General features: G+C 45.2%; 1 protein-coding gene across 7 annotated transcripts in view; it reads right to left on the bottom strand.

Moving 5' to 3' along the window:
* Positions 1-16,341, bottom strand: part of GRIA4 (glutamate ionotropic receptor AMPA type subunit 4) — an 829,275-nt gene that overhangs the window by 768,989 nt on the left and 43,945 nt on the right. The window lies entirely within an intron of this gene.

Here is a 16,341-nt window from a genome sequence, read left to right as displayed (position 1 = left end):
GTAAACTGATATACAATTCCGATGCTGAAGCGGCACTTTAAAGTCACTGGTTTTTAGCGCTATATAAATGTACTGATATTGACAATGATGAACATGTGAGTATCACAATGGCAGTGGGACCATCTAATCGCTGATATAATACAAGTTTGTTTTATAGGAAACTTAGCAAGCTCACTGCCCCCACGAGCCTCGAAAACCCCTTGCCTGCTGTGGCCTATTTGACCAAAATACACAAACCTCTTTTACAGAATTAGATTTTTAAATGAAAATATCTAAAATAGTGCAACAAGAAAAAAATATCACAGTGTCATCTCGTTTCAGTCGTTTAGTGTGTACATTCTTTAAAAATGAATGTAGATTTAACTTGTGTTCGAATCTGTGTAAAGGCTGCGCCAAGCAAAATCCACTCACTGAATGAAGCGAACGAAATGAAAAATTGCCCTGCTGATTACAATGGGAACTTATTTGTACATGAACGAACACGATTTTTCACAATCTGTCACCAAAATGATAACCAGAGGGCAGAGATTGAGAAATAAACATCTAATGCTTTTTGGGGGGTTTGCATCTCCATTATTAACAAAAAACAATTCAAGAAACATTTTCTTTCCCCTGTGCCTTAAAAAAGTGCCTCACAGAGACAAAGGAATGGTTAAAATGTCGGTGGCATTTACGCTGTTCGAATAAAAAGAAGATGCATTTTTTATTCAAATAAAGTGTATGCTCCACCAGAGCGTCCCTATGCTGCAGGAAAGATGTTTTATCAAAATGGAATGCAAGGGTTCGGCGGTTTTGTTTTGCTTGCAATTTTCAATTCCCCATCTGTTCAGCTCTTACTTAAAAAATGGACTGGGGGTTCTACTTTTCCCCTTGCTTGCACAGTAGTCTGAGTTTGTAAAGAGTCTGCCTGGTGATCTAGCGGTGATGTCACTAAACATGCAGTTATTAAACGTTTGCCAGCATCCGTGGCACTTTAATGTGGAGTAAAGCATGCTGGTCTTCTCCACCACAGTTTTGCCATCAGGGAACACAAAGAGATGCCTAGGCAACAGTGTGGCAACATGCACACCCAGAATGCATGTACCACAAGCACACCCCTCTGTGCAGTGCACAGCAGACGGTCACAAATTGCCAGCTTAACCCAGCTGCATGTCGTGCAGGTAAGAGCGGTGGAGCCGGGTGAGGAGGGATTTCGTCAGACGACAACGAGGGAAAATTAATTAGTTATTTAATTTTCCCTTGTTGTCGTCTGTCGAAACCCCCCCACCACCCCATGGCTCTTACCTGTACGAGCCGCGGCTGGCTTAACCTTTCAAGTGTGCATCATGGACTTACCCTAGTGATAACCTCAGGTCCCACCTCAAGGGTCAGGGATCATGGCACAAATGTCACTACTACCATCACAGTTCCAGTTACACTAGCAGTCTGAGAGTATGCGCACTGCACCCTCAGCTTCACTCTGGCTTCACATCCCTTTAGGTCTTCAGAGGGATCCTAGGACTCTCCATTCTCTAACAAAAAGCGCATCTGAGAGAGACAGAGTACATGTCCACCCCCTTTGGGTGGAGAATGCATCTAGTTGAAGTTTATTTACCCATGTGAATGGCTCTGTACTGAAATCATTAGCACGGGCAAAGTGAATTCATTAATTTGAATCTGGCTATGGCCATATCTGAATATGAACCCGCGGAACTAGAGGGTGAGCACTGAATATAAGAGAAGAAATCTCACAGCACCTTCTGTAATACAAAAATGTGGCACCTGCATGAAACCCCATTGAGTAATTCCTCGCACTATTTGCTAGGTCTATTTAGGGAGGAGACTCAGACCCTATCAACAAACTAGATCTTTAAGGTCTAACAACAAATGTTTTCTTTTCATACCCCGTTTTGTGAAAGGCAGAATGGGAGGCAGAACATTCGAGGTGGGTACCACCAAATGCTGGTACAACCTCCCCCTGCACCTTCGCACGATGCAGTCCGAACAGGAGTTCAGCAAGTCCCTGAAAACCGGGCTTTTGAGTCGGCATGATTAGTTCTGCGCGGCCCCTTATCCTGCCTACTGTCTGTAATAGTGCCGGGACACCCCATTTGGGGTAGCGGCGCGCTCTACAAATGCCTTTATTATTATTATTAGGTTTTCTACCCAGACGACTTTGCTGTAAACCTGGTATGTGAAGTGCACATACATTGGGAAGACCAATTGTTAGACCTGGCACCATTGGCGTGAGTCTCCCTTCCATTTTTCGCTGTGTCTCCTCTGTTTTTGCTGGTTATAGATGCTCTGGGCGCTGTGCCACTGCCATTCATTGCCACAGCGCGAATGCTCCCTTTGTAAAGATGACATGTGAATTGGTACATCCATGATTGGCTTATTTGGTTTACCTGTTAGTCCCTAGTAGCGTGGCCCGTGTGTGCCCAGGGCTGGTAAACCGAATGCTGCTGGTGGGCCTGCAGCACTGGTTTGTGCCACCCACAGAAGCAGCTTGTAAAGTGTGTCTCAGACCTGCCACTGCAGTGTCTGCGTGCAGTCCAGAACTGCCATCTTGGCTGTGAAGTGCACCCACTTCCCAGCCCCTAAACCTTCCCTTGGCATCCTGTAAGCCCCCCTTATGATAGGGTGCATTGTATGTGTAAGGTAGGACATGCCCTGATGTGTGTAGCATGTCCTAGTAGTGAATTACTCCCAATTTCGTTTTTCACTACTGTAAGGCTACCTGTTCTCCATAGGCCAGAATGAGAGGTCTGGGCTATTACATTCTATAGTCCTAACTGACCCACAGAACATGGTAGAAAAACGAATTTAGTATGCCTGAGCTCAGAATATTAAAATACATCTTTTAGTGAAGGTTATTTTTATATTCTGTGTTTGAAACTACCACTTTCGGGGCCCGATTCACAGAACTAACTTAAGACAAAATCCTAAACTTACTACCATTTTGGTATTCACAGAAGGCACTTACTCATTTTGGTATTCACAGAAGGCACTTACTCATTTCGGTATTCACAGAAGTTAGGAGTCCTAACTTTAGGACTCCTAAATGCCTTCTGTGAATACCGAAAGTCTTAAAATTAGGATTTTTCGCAGTTTAGTAGTAGTATAGTTAGGACTCCTAACTTTAGGACTCCTAAATGCCTTCTGTGAATACCGAAAGTCTTCAAATTAGGATTTTTCTCAATTTAGTAGTCCTAAGTTTAGACTTAGGACTACTAAATTGAGAAAAATCCTAATTTTAAGACTTTCGGTATTCACAGAGGGCATTTAGGAGTCCTAAAGTTAGGAGTCCTAACTATACTACTACTAAACTGAGAAAAATCCTAATTTTAAGGCTTTCGGTAGTCACAGAAGGCATTTAGGAGTCCTAAAGTTAGGAGTCCTAAACTTAGGACTACTAAATTGAGAAAAATCCTAATTTTAAGAATTTCGGTATTCACAGAAGGCATTTAGGAGTCCTAAAGTTAGGAGTCCTAACTATACTACTACTAAACTGAGAAAAATCCTAATTTTAAGACTTTCGGTATTCACAGAAGGCATTTAGGAGTCCTAAAGTTAGGACTCCTAACTTCTGTGAATACCGAAATGAGTAAGTGCCTTCTGTGAATACCAAAATGGTAGTAAGTTTAGGATTTTGTCTTAAGTTAGTTCTGTGAATCGGGCCCTTAGAGTATAGGTACTTTCTTGCCTAAGCCTTCCAGTTTGCTCTGCTATTATGTGTATTGGCTGTCTGGTTTTGGAGGGGCAGGGCAGGCTGAGTCAGACCTGGGTTGAATAGAGAGATCTGCCTTGGAGTGAGGGACGGGGTAGCTCCTGCACTTGAATAGGGCTCCCACTGTGCGTCTGAAGGCAGACCCCCTCTTTCTGAAAGGAAGGATGCAGCCTGGTAAACAAAGTGCTCCAGGGCTGGGCAGAACTGGTTCTGGCTGGGTTCAGAGACTTGTGACCCCTAAGAACAAAGACTTTGGGGGTATAAATATTTGTGCCCAAACCCCTACAATTTGTATTGCTCCTGGACAACAAGAAGAACCCCTGTCCGTGTAACTACAGGAATCTGCAGGAGAAGGACTGTCCTTGTGCTTGTGTGCTGTTTCTTGGACTGGCCTTGGAGTGGTTACTACTGGACTTGGAAGAAGAGGAAAAGGACTTTGAAGGAACTTTTATTTTGTGGTTACAGCAATCACCCAAGGGCTAGAAGAGAGCTAGCCTCCTGCAGGAGTCTCAGGCACATCAGACTCCACCACCAGCCTCCTGTGTCCTCCCAGCGAGGATTTCTATCTGCAGGTGAGGCTCCTGTGAGTTCCAGGGCCTCTAGTTCTACTGCTGAGAAGAGAGAGCTGAAAATCGTCGCTAACCCCCGTTAGCGAGCCGCTGCAGCTGGTGAGCGTGAGAAAAATCATCGCTCTGCTGTCGCCGAGTGCTCGCTAACCCCGAAGATTATCGCATCATCCGTCAGTGGGCCTGAAAACACCCGCTATCCTGAAGATCGTCGCATCACCCGTCAGCGGGCCTGAAAACGCACGCTATCCCGAAGTTCGTCGCAGCACCTGTCTGCGGGCCTGAAAACGCCCGCTATCCCGAAGATTGTCGCATTGCTTGTTAGCGGGCCCCAAAGCGCTCGCTAACCCCAAATCATCGCATCAAGCTCATTGCAGCGCGGACGCCGAGAGTTCGCCATTTTCCCCGCATCGCATCAGGATCGTCGCTCCCTCGCGGAGCGCCATTTTCTTTCATCGCAGCAAGATCGCACACGCAACAGGCTCGGTGCATCATCCTCCCTTAGCGGCAAGGATTTTATCGCATCCCCGGCTTAGCGTGAAGAAGTTTGTCGCTTTGTCCTGCCCGCAACCCAGCGCATCATCCTCCCTTGCGGTAAGGATTCAACGCATCGCTGGTTAGTGTGAGGAAATTTATCGCTACAACTCCATAGCGACATTTTTGTTGCTTTGCTACAGAATCCAGATACTTTGTGAGTAAAAGGGTCGCAGAGACCACTGCATTGAACTGAACATCATTTTGTGCATCTTGAACTATTTTTGCAGCATTTCTAAAGTAACTATATTTTATAGTATTGTGGATTTTTACTGTTATTGGTCTTGTGATTAAGTCTATATAAATATAACTATTTTTTATAGCTACTTGAGTGGTGTCCATTTGTAGTGTTCCTCATTGTATTACTGTGTATGGTCCTAAATGCTTCACACACTGCCTCTGAGATAAGCCTAGCTGCTCGTGCTACGTTACCACAGGGTTGAGCAGGGGTTATCAAAGGGTCTAGGCTGCTTACTCTGACTTAGGAAGAAGGGTCCCTACTTGGACAGTGGCCAGCCATTGCCAACTAGAGACCCCCATTTCTAACACCACTGTTTATGATCGCTTCGGTTGAACCAACTTTCAGCCACCGGCCAGATGGTATATTGGATTTTCAAACCACTGCCAAGCATAGAATAACACTATTCTCCTAAGGAATAGTCAAGCACCAACTTGACATTATAAAACAGATTAAAATGAAATATACCAAAATATTTACTTTTTATTAGGCGACTCTCAATTAATGAAGATAATTAAGCAGGCATGAAATATAAAAGGCAGCTTACCTACATGATTGTTTTAAACAATAAAACATTTACCACTTTTACGAGCACATAAATATGTTCTATTCTGAGGTCCAAATGTGCAGAAAGTTGATTTCCGAGAATAAATTGCCTCTAGGAAATCTGCGTTTGAGGGGTGTACAATAAGAAAGTACTCCTTTTCATATTACGTTCAATTGAGCTTATCAAAGGTTTTTGAGAATTACAAATTAACCAAAACACTCCTTCAAAATGACATATGAAAGTACATGTTCTATAAAAAGGGACTGCTTTGACCAAGAACTTGCACAGAAATACAATGCCTGCATTCAAATATTTAATTCTATTCTCACCAATATTTCGGTGAACGGCAGTTCCTTGTTAGAGTGCAAGGGAAAACTACTGCAGACTAATTTAAAATTCAGGTTGTATTAAGTCCAACTACCAGGACTAAATTACAAGAAACATTGGGCAAGCCAGCAATGCGACTACAATGTTGCTTCTCCTACAAGACTAACTAGAGGTACTATAGATTACCCCCTTCCCCGCTCATGACGGAACCACTCCGTCATGAGCCACGGTTGCGCTGTGCTCATGACGGAGTGGTTCCGTCATGCTGCGGCCGTTGGCCGCCGCTCCGCCTACGCGGCGCTAATTCCCCGCCTATGCGGGCGATTAGCGCAGTGGGCGGAGACGTGACGGAACCACTCCGTCATGAGCACAGCTCAACCGTGGCTCGTGACGGAGTGGTTCCGTCACGAGCACAGCGCCACCGCGCTGCCCCCAAACCCCCCCCGAGCGCCGCGGCGGAATTCCTGCCACGGCGAAGGGGTTAAAAGGGCAAATAGATCAATATTAAGTACAGTCATACATTTATAGTTAAACTGGTTCTTAATCTGTTAATGCCAAATTGTAACATAAATAAATACAATTGCAATGGTAGAAAGCCTGTTGTAGTAAAGACCAGAAAATACTTAATAGAGCTGCTTTATATTGGAAACTGGGTGTAAAATGCACATAAAACTGTTAATTCGTGTAGTGAACAAGGCCACATGTTATGTTATGTTATGTTATGCACTTTTGTATTGCGCACAGCTGCCCCAGCCAAGGGGCGTCCTGGCGCATGGCAGGCAAAGTGCAACAGATAGCAGAAACACAACACAAATAAAAGATCTAATTAAAAAAGAAACGTTTTCAGAGCTTTGCGAAAGGCCAAGAGATCAGTCAGTAGCCGCAAGTCCACTGGGAGGGAATTCCAGAGTTCAGCCGCCCTCACCCTAAAAGAGCGACCACCAGCCCGACACAGCCTGTATCGGGGGACCACCGCGAGCGCTTGGCTTCCCGATCTCAAAGCGCGGGAAGGAACATACCACGACAGGAGGTCAGCAAGAATAGGCGGACCTACTCCCCTCAAGATCTTGAACGCCAAGCACAGCACCTTGAACTGGATGCGTGATTTAATGGGGAGCCAATGCAAGGATCTCAAAACACCTGAGACAGTGCTCCTTCGGGGTAAGCCTACAATGGCTCTAGCCGCGGCATTCTGCACTCGTTGAAGGCGGGTAGTCTCCGCCATATTGGTCCCTACCAAAAGCGAGCTGGCATAGTCCAGGCGGGATAATACCGTGGCCTGGACTATCAGCTGCCTGGTACCACGGTCAAAGAACTTAAGAATGGGCCTCAGTGACCGCAAGATGCCAAAACAGCCGGCCGCGATTTTCTTCGAGTGGCCCTCGTAACTGAGAGCGGGATCCATCCACACTCCCAGATTCCTAAGTTCAGTGACCGGGAGAGGGACCGGCCCCAGTTCAATGGGCCACCACTTGTCCCCCCACAGTTCCGCCTTCCGGCCAACGATCATGATCTCGGTTTTCTTCGCGTTGAGCTGGAGACAGTTGTTCTTCATCCAGCTTGCCACCGCCCTAAGTCCACTCTGAAACCTGGGGGCATACCGATCCGCATCCCCGCTGATAGTCACCGCTAGCTGAGTATCGTCAGCATACGAGACCATAGTCATGTCCCATTGCTTGACGATCTCAGCCAGCGGTCTCACGTACAGATTGAAAAGCGTGGGACTCAGCGAGGAGCCTTGCGGAACCCCCTGTCTCAGAGGAAGGAATTGGGACTGGTATGGTGGCAACGCAACGCTAAAGAAACGATCGTTCAGGAAAGAGCGAAACCACTGGAGGGCAGAGCCACCCAGCCCGACCTCCTCCAGGCGATGCAACAGGATAGGATGGGACACGGTGTCGAACGCGGCGCTCAGATCTAATAAAACGAGCGCCGCTGTCTGCCCCGCATCCATCACTGTGCGAAGGTGTTCAGCCATGGAGAGAAGGGCAGACTCCGTGCTGTGACCAGCACGGAAGCCATTTTGGGTGGGATCCAAGATGTTAAACTGGGTGAGGTGGGCCGAGAGAACTTTGTTGACATGGGCCTCCATTACTTTGGAAGGCCAGGGAAGCAAAGAGATAGGCCGATAGTTTTCAGGCTTGTCTGGGTCCAGTGAGGGCTTCTTTAGGATGGGGGAAACCATCGCCCGCTTCCAGCTAAGGGGGACCGTGCCCGACTCCAATGAGATGTTGATCAGGGAGTGTACCACGGTCCGACCCACGAACGACTCATCTCTAAAGAGAGCCCAACTGAGAGGGTCGGCGGGGGACCCAGATTTCACCTGCTTTGCCAAGATGTTAAACCCTTCCAATGTCAACAGGGGAAGCGAGTGCAGAGCTGTGACTCCACAGATGGAAATCGGAGACTCAACTGGGGGTCCTGTGGATGGAAAGGTCGTATAGATGTTTTGGACCTTTTCCCGAAAGAACACCGCAAGAGCCTCACAATGGGCAGTAGAGCCCGTCGTCGGAGCATCGGGGCGTTTAGCTAGAAGATCCTTCAACAATTTGAAAATAGTTTGAGGGGTTAGAGCTGTTGCCGACTTCGGCAGTATAATACAATGCCCGAGCACGGCACACAGCCCGATGGTATACTTTGACGGAGGCGAGATAGATAGCTTTTTTCCCCAAATCGTACGCCTTCCGCCAAGCCCTCTCTGCGCGCCTGCAACTGCCCTTGAGCACACGTAGGGCGCCATCGTACCATGGGCTAGATTCTCTGGCACTGGTCTTACAGGCGGTGAGTGGAATGAGCGCATCTAGCGCTTTGGAGATCCACGCGCAGAACCCATCGTAACCTGAATCAACAGTTACAAACGGATCTAATGGCTCTGCAGCGAGGACACGGTGCAGATCTTCCAACCGTAATTTGCCCCAATGCCGCCTTACGATCAGCTTAGCAGGAGGGATGACAGTTCTACCTGATAAAGGGGTACTAATGGCGACCAAAGAGTGATCAGTCCAACCCAGGGGCGAGACGGCAGTGACAGAAGCATCTGTCAAATTGGTGAAGAAGGGATCTAGCGTGTGGCCCCCGATGTGGGTGGGCTGCTGAACAAGCTGCGGCAACTGTAAGGCCTCCAAATCCGTGAGAATGCCACTGACCGCGGGAAGGTTGGGTCTATCGAAATGGAGATTAAGGTCCCCCAGAATCGAAAAATTGGGACACCCCACCACCAAGGAACTGACCACATCCGGGAAAGCGGCGCGAAACGCCGCCTCGCTCCCTGGGGGACGATAGACCACCATCCCCGAGAGTGAAAAGTGTGGAGTAACCAGAATCTTAAACAACGCACTTTCACATCCCGCAATGGTCAGTGCGGTCCAGGAGCAAGTAAGACTAGAACGAATGGCCAGGGCAATTCCCCCTCCCCTAGAAGATCGATTAAGGGTACGGACTGTATAGTCAGGGGGGAATGCCAGATTAATAATGGCTGCGTCCTCGTCTTTCAGCCATGTCTCGGTGATAGCCACGATGTCCGGGCTTTCATCCTGCAACAGGTCAAATACTGCCTGATAGTGTGACACCAGAGACCTAGCATTAAAACTAAAAATGCGGAGAACATGCTCCGGGCGGGTGTAGCAACCGGCTACCACCGGACGTGTAGGGGCAATAGAAGTAGCTTGCTCCAAAAACCACTGACAGCCCGCACAATGATAGGGACCGTCCAATGGATGTAGGAGGGGTAGGCTACAGCCAGCAGTCCGGCGTCCCAAGTCACGCAGGGTGTCACAAGAGTATGTCAACATGGCTGGAAATAACCAGCCGCACCTCGTACCAGCAGGGCCTGGCCAGAGTCCCGCGCGTCCTAAGCGCGGACGGGCGCAGACGGGCAGGACTCTGGCACGACTCCGGCCACGCGACGGCGTCCCAGCTGCGCGATCCCGCTGCGCGGAGAGGACGACTTTAAATAGGCGTCCCCTGGACTGAAGCGAGCGTCAGGACGCTCTAAGATGGCGCCCGCAAAAGCGCCAACAGCCCCAATCCAAAATGGCGGCCAAAGTTGAATCGATATGCCCCCTCGGGACCCGGACCCGCCAAAACGGCGGTGCATCAACTGTTTAAATGCAGGTAAGTGGAGACCCTTGCCCCCAGGCCAAGCAGCAAAGCACAAAAGAAAATAAACGCTGGTAAAAAGCACATTTAGTTAAAATACAGCGCTGAGGAGCGACGCGCTAAAAAGCTAGGCCAAAAGTAGCAGCAGAGCCTGACCGCCGTCAGATCCCACGAGTCCGCCTTAAATAGGCGTCCCCTGGACTGAAGCGAGCGTCAGGACGCTCTAAGATGGCGCCCGCAAAAGCGCCAACAGCCCCAATCCAAAATGGCGGCCAAAGTTGAATCGATATGCCCCCTCGGGACCCGGACCCGCCAAAACGGCGGTGCATCAACTGTTTAAATGCAGGTAAGTGGAGACCCTTGCCCCCAGGCCAAGCAGCAAAGCACAAAAGAAAATAAACGCTGGTAAAAAGCACATTTAGTTAAAATACAGCGCTGAGGAGCGACGCGCTAAAAAGCTAGGCCAAAAGTAGCAGCAGAGCCTGACAAAGATATCATACAGTAGGAGAAGACTGTTACTAGCAGTTAAACATTGGGCATAATTTCAACTTTAACAATTATATTTGTCTCCTATGAGGTAACTAAATTTACAGATTTGCAATCATCATCTATACCTTTCCAAAAGTATTCACATCGTTCTAAATTCTTGTTTTTAACATAATCTAAAATTGTAACAGAATTTCAAAACAAATTACTATATCATGTACATGATAGAGTGCTAAACGAATTACAATGTACTTAAAAATGAGATCCTGATCAAAGGAGGTCACTTGAACACATTATCTTATTAGGTTTGTGTACATTATCTTTCCAAAAACAAACACCCATGTAGTTTTATTAAATAAATCCCAAATTACAGGTCAATTACCAGCAGTATAAAAACAGTTAAAATTCCCAATTTCTAAAAATAGAGAAAATGTTATTTAGAAAAGAAAACAAAATGATGAAAATCCAATAAGGAGAACATGAAATATGAATCTGAGACGTTTTAGAGCAAAAATGCCATGAAAATGTAGGAAACCACTCAGAAGTCACTGTTTGATGTTGACTGGGACATAGGCACCATTTCAGGCTGACTGCAGTGAGCAGAGGTCAGATACACAAGCAAAACAAGATATATGTAAGCTGAAATTCTCCAGCAAGCATGGTTGCAGTCTATATCTGGTGAAGTCCACTGGAAGTCAGATACATATTGAAGCCGATGAAAAGCTGTGAGTTACCATGCTTAATTTGTAAAACCATAAGTGTCAGGGCCCTCATCAGGAGCCACTGTAGCTTGCACCACCCATTGTCCCATAAATTGCTGCCAATGACAGTCCCAACACGAATATCAACCATCACACTTCTACAAGTGTGATAATTCAGACTATTCCAAATTCCCAAAGCTGTAGTAATAGCTTGGGATGCAGATATGAGTCATTTTAAAGGTAAATTGTTTCCTTCATCTAGGTTTCACTTTAGAAATAGTTACAAAGCTTCAAATTGATTCAAATAGCTTCTGCAAAAGTAACAATTGTTTCTCAGCATGATAGGTACACCGCACCCACAATTTCTTTGCAAGTCAGTCCTTCTCAGCTGTGCAGACATGGTAGTGGATCTTTAAACTGGGAAGCTTATCAGTTGCAATGCATGGCATAGTTAAGTCCAAACCTCGATGGAGACCAGATCAATGAGAGCCAAATAATTCTCTGCTGGTACCATGTTCACCACCAGGGATACACAAAACAGGAAGGCTAGAGCCAGATAAAAGCCGTTGTTAGAGATATTTACTGTCCTTCAAACCGGGGTATTTATTTAAAATATAATTTTCTGTTCTAGAGTAAATCTGGCCAAAACAGATTGTCACATACTGAGGGACACAGAAAAATATGGTTTGGCTGCTGTGGTAAATTCTGTGTAATTGATTTTCAACAACACAAAATGTTGTTCCTAGCTGCAACAGAGCAAATTTGCTAGAACATAAACACCCCACATGGTGCAGTAGCAGACCCATTGTAGAGATTAACTGGTAGCATTTAGTTAGGTTAACTGGTAACCTTTAGTTTCTGATCGCTGAATTCAGGTGAAATGTGTGGTCTAGCTAGCATTAATGCATGTTAAAACTACAAAATAGAAAAATAATATTGACCTAAACTGTGTTTTATATGCCTCATAATTTATATTTTCTTGCCACCTAATTCAGTCATACCAGACACATAATGTGTTCCTTCAATGCCACATAATTCAGTCTCTCTGCATACAGGTTTTGTGCACATGCAGAAAAAGTGACAAGTGCAGACAAACATTTCGAATTCGGTTTCATAATGTTTGGGTTCAAACTATAGGGTAAGTTGAGACAATGTCTCTGCCACAGTTTTACGCTGACTGGTGTCTTACGTAGCTTAAAAACTAGAGTAGGGCCATGTTACTACCTTATTGTTGGGGGACACAGAAGCTTTCGAGGCATGTACTCCATTTGGTTCAAAATGTAGCAACATTTGTTGGCATCTCTAAAGTAAACAACAGAAGGTAACACAATACCACACACAGTGTACCATAACACAACTAAACATAACTAAACACATCACAGCAAAGCAATGAAAACAGAACACCTCATAACAAAACAAAATTGCATTGCAGTAATGAAGCACAAAAACCACTATGGAACACATTACCACAATAACAAAATACCATACAATAAAAATGTACACAAATGTTCCTGCCACACATTAATACCCACAGAATCCTCTTTTCATAATACGGCAGTACAAGGTGTTTAGATCAAGCACTGCCTTGACTTATCCCCAACAACATGAAATGGCGCTGTAGGAAATAATGATCTTTTGCACGGTACATCACCAGATTTTTGCCCCATCAGTTTAGGCTGGCTGTAGAACTCTGTACACTTTATTCCTGCTAAGTAGGGTGCCCGTGCTCCTCTTTAAATAGTCAAAATGGCTTTACTCTAATTTACATATTTAACTTACCTATAAGTCACTAGTATATTTCACCACAAGTATCTAGGGCCTGTAAGTTAAATGCCACTAGGGGATTGTAGCACCTATTGCGCCATCAACTACAGTGGCAGAGGAAGCAGGGCTTCACGCCTACCATTGTAGCCTGACTGCAATTTGACCTGTCAAAATAAACTCCTTTCACAGGTCTAAAAATCTTATTTAAATATTATTGTCACCCAAAGAAGGCATTGTATGCCACAAGGCAAAGTGCATGTTAGTTAAAAGTAGGACATGTAGAAATGTAATTTTAGTATGTTCTTATGATCACTAGCAGCCAAGCACTATTTTCACTATAGGATGGGTGGCTCAACCATAGAGAAACACTGGAAAGCAATATTAAATCTGCTATTTCTTGGGTAGGGACCAGCTAGAAATATGATTCAACAACTCTCTTTGATATTTGTAAAAATCCCAATTATAAGGTGAAATCTGGTTTTCTTGATACTAAGGAAATGGTTATTATAAAAAGTTACCTTTTTGCTGCCTAACGCTTCTAGAGGCTAATTGGCATTAGCCTCCTGCTGCTGCCCTCTGAGTGTTCAAGTCCTGATGAGGTGTTAAAACCGCTCACAGAGCAGAGACAAAAGCTGGGATGTAAGGAGGTGAATTTGTTTTTCTGGTAGGATGACCATCTGAGCTCTGCCCAGGAATTTAATTTGCTTCCAATGGGTCTTCCCTGTCACATGCAGATGTCAGATGACACCTGGACAGGCTAAGGCAGGCATCAATCTCAGTTGGAGGGGAGCTGCCCCAAGAACTGGTTTGGAGTCATCACAGAGGTGGGTTGCTCATTACCCTCGCCACTCATCTAGGTGGGCACATAGTCTCTGCACACGGTAAAACAGTTTAATCATCTTGGATGTAGGCAGAAACGGGTGCTGTGGGAGGGACTGCCTGCAAAAGAGCATACAGGAGCTCAGGAGCTACTACATAAGTGGGTAAGGTTATGCCTGAGAACTGAGACTCAATTGGTTATGGTGGGGGCCAGGAGTCCCCCCTACCCACATGCTAGTGCCAGGCATAAATGTGGCAACCCCTTGCACCCTCTACAGAACACCTTCTGGACCTGAGAAAGAGCTGAAGACTGGACCTGCTGTCTTGACCTGAGAGGAGACTTGACAAACTAGACCTGCTCCCTCATATAAGCAGGACAACAAAGTAGACACCAAGGGTCATAAGACTTCCTGTTCAAACTACAGATAGACAACAATCTACAAGAGAACTTTCCTTCAACTGTCCAGCTGACCAGTTTTAACTGGACCTACCTTCGACCCTGCTGTTGGCCTCTACTAGAGTGAGTTCTGACCCCCAAGTGTTATCCCTGAGGTCCCTGAATACAGTGTTGTGTCTGCATTGGACTTCTCCTTCCACCCATGAAAGCTTGGAGCATAGAAACTTTTTGAGACCTCCGGAGGACCGGGCCAAATTTGCCTAGCCGATCCAACGAATCTGAAGATTCAGGTTCCTCCCATTTGGAGTTTTCTGCAGTAGCAATCTGATTAAGTGGAACACTGACTAAGTGCAAACATAGAAATCTTGAATAGGTGACACCCCAAAAGTTTCCGCCTGGTTAGAAACCTGCTCAGTGTGCTACAATTCAATTTCTCCCACTTGAAGCTTTCTCACCAAATACCAACAACGTCACCAGGACCGCATGCAATAGCTATCTAATTTCGCCAAGGCTCTTTGGCTACAGCCTTCTATCTTGCTGCACTGAAAATTTAGTAAATCCCAAATCCCAAGGTAAAACTTCTGACCGGGTCGCCTAGGTCTCGGTCTACCACAACCAGTTGACCACTGATGGAGCACAGCACTTTTTTGCACTTTTATTTAAAACTCATTCTTATTTTAAATTAATATCTCAGATTTCCCTCATTGAATTTTTGGCATTTGGTGTCATTATATTTATTACAATTGACTCTGTTTTTCTAATTCTGGGATTTATATTGTGTTGTGTTTTGACTTTATTACGGTTTTGGTACTCCTAGTCATAGTTACCACAGGGTTGAGCTCAGGTTAATTTAGTGATTTGGAAGATTCTCCCTGACCAGGATTGTGATTATTACTCAAGTTGAGTAGGCACCCCCCCCCCCCTGACTAATAACCTAATATCTTACAAGTTCCAGTCAAAAATGTTTTGGCTCATTCTCTTAAGGTCTTTACGTGGCAGATGTCGCTAACGAAGCAGAAAATTAGCACATGAAGATTTCTCCATAGCTGCAAGAGACTTATATAGGTTGGAAAGCTGGCGTTGCTGGGGCTCAGCAGACCATTGGGAAATGTAATTGAGGAGAAAACTGACATTTGCATCTTTGTGGGCATTGACAAACATGCCAAACATTTTCCATACTTGTTAGCGTTTTCAAAAGTACCCATGGACATCTTATATGTACAAAGTGTAGACATTTGGAGAACGTAAATATAATACCACCATTTTTGTAAGAGCTGTAAAAGAAAGTATGTGTGGTAAAAATGGAAAAGACTTAACCGCAGAACTTCACAGGACCTTTACATCTCTGCTGGTTTTCTGCAATTCTTGACCCTTCACATGTTTATGGCTATTGCAAACAAGATAACTCAAAGAAAGCTATCACATCAACCGCTCTCCTTTGTGTTTGGGAGGGGAGACTGGAAATAGCATAAACGTGTAATTTCTGCAAGACATACTTGTATCCCTACTGTGTGCCTGGATTTCCATATTTTTAATGAAGCCGACACACATGCTTGAATTACCGGACTGAAAGGTAGCAGGCATGTACTCTCTAGACTACACTCGTTTTCATGTATGAAGCTAGACATTAATTGATAATGAAAGCTTGGTACCACATTATGGATTGTGGTGCATGCATAGAAAACACTGTGCTGTAGCCAAGCAATGGACAATCTCCCTCCACTCAAGGGAAAAACAGAAAAGTCCAAACATACACATAAGACACAATACAGATATTCCTAGATGGAAGTCATGCTAATTTTACATAAACTCACACAAACCACTTTGGAATTTCATATTGATCAAAGTAAACTGACCAGACACCAGCAAATTAACATACGCTTCAAAAATAATGCCTAATCCAGTTTCATTGGTGGCCTTTCCAGATCAACATGATGAGGCGCCTAGATAATGTGCTACAGTGCCTCAGCAATTGTGGTTTGTGCTGTACAAATGTGAATAACCATACATAATATTGCAGATCACATGTAAAATATTGCTGCATTGCTCAATTGCAGATACATCTTACAAAATGACTCAATTACTAAATTGATGGATTATGTTCTCGTATATAAAGGACAATACTCCACTTGCTTAGAGTGAATCCCACTTCAAAGGG

The sequence above is a fragment of the Triturus cristatus genome, chromosome 8 (genome assembly GCF_964204655.1).
Source record: "Triturus cristatus chromosome 8, aTriCri1.1, whole genome shotgun sequence".
Classification (NCBI taxonomy): domain Eukaryota; kingdom Metazoa; phylum Chordata; class Amphibia; order Caudata; family Salamandridae; genus Triturus; species Triturus cristatus.
This window is presented reverse-complemented; position numbering and strand designations above follow the sequence as displayed.